The following is a 1,753-nucleotide window of genomic DNA, read 5'->3' as shown; positions in this document are numbered from 1 at the left end:
CATGGACGCAAAAATAATTCAGTGCAAGCTGACAATCAAGTTGTATCGTATCATATCGTATCGTGAAACATGTTTGATGCGACATCTACCCCTCCATTTCAACATAATTAAGTCTAGCATACTGCTCTAGCCTTCTTTGTAATTTGAACCAAAGACCTGTGTATTTTTCTGCAATTTGAAACGGCACCGTATAAGAAACACTGTACCTGCTATACGTTTATTTTAACCCAAACCTTATGACATCATGTTATGCACACACCTGTAAAATGAGGCTGTTTCTAAAGAGCATGTACACACCAGCATATGTTTCTGATGAACATGTGCCACACACCTTCATATGATGCTATAATGTTATAAATATCATGCACCTTCTCTCACACACACACACACACACACACACACACACACACACACTTATATATGTGTATGTTCCAGTTAACCTGCTTTCTATCTTTCCCTATGCTCACACCTTCTCAGGGAATATTATAAAATCATGAAGCATGCACCATATCATTTCACCTACTGCTTTAGGCTACGCTCACACCTAACTTTGTGTCTGCCTATGTGGCCGTCTTTTTGCAATAGTTTGTCAATGCATGGAAACGGAGTGATTGTACATGGGAAGTCACGCAATGGCAACAAAACACTGTTCCCATTGAAAACCATTGCAAAGACAGCCACATAGGCAGAATCAAAGTTAGCATACCCTTACACCTGTAAAACTGTGATTGCATAGTATAGTGCGTGTGTCTGTGTGTATATGTATATATATATATATATACAGTGTATTACACATGTAATATGTGTATACCAGTAAGACGCCTGAGGGCTAGAAGCGCCCTCGCCCGTGTGCACGCATCCGCCTGGGTGACAGCAGGCCAGGCTATGGGCGAGCTCTGGTGCTTTTGCATAGGGGACGGGGTCAGATCAGAATTAATTCTGTACTGGCCATATATGGAGTGTGTCTTGAGTGTACAGGGTTTGATGAGGTCAGATCAACATATGGAATGTGTCCATATATGGAGATATAAGGGTGGCAGCGGGGGCAGTATCTTGAGTGTACAGAGTTTGATGAGGGGCCAGGTATTGGGCCGGGCCTTAATTTCCAGGCCTGTTGAGAACTCTAGTTTCCACCGACTGCCGGGCGCAGCTGCACTAATAACTTTGGGGCAGACCCGTCTAGAGTTTGAATGGACAAATATTAGTCAAAAGGGAGATATCGAAGAGGAAGGATGGATGGAGGAAGGATCAACAGTATATAGAATGTCAGAACCGGTTCTGACATATACCCATATATGGAGAGCTAAGGGTTTGAGGTCAGATGTAGATTTGGCCAATATTGATGACATCAGGGATCTCCATATATAGGCTTCATTGCGACAGCACATCGCATTTACTATGACATCAAGGTTCTCCATCCCTGATGATGTCATATGATGTCATGAGACCTGGGCACCATTATATGGGGGCTTGTATGGGGATTTTGAGTGATGGACAAAAACGTACGATTTCATAGTAAATGAGACCTGTGGTCGCAATAAATGGAATTAAAAGTCACACCCGTGTGAAGTGAGGGGCACTCTTATCATCAAACATTATGACGTAAAATAGACAATTTATTTGCTCAGAAACTAAGACATAAAATTCTTCATTGTCAATGGGAATTTAATGTTTGTGTAAGACAAAATTTGTCAAAAACTTCAAATAACTGTGCACTCCTCAATCCATTAGGGTATTTATTTAACATTTACAA

Source organism: Protomyctophum bolini (assembly GCF_963924005.1).
Source record: "Protomyctophum bolini genome assembly, chromosome: 17".
NCBI lineage: Eukaryota > Metazoa > Chordata > Actinopteri > Myctophiformes > Myctophidae > Protomyctophum > Protomyctophum bolini.
The sequence above is the reverse complement of the archived record's forward strand: the minus strand, read 5'-3'. Positions refer to the sequence as shown.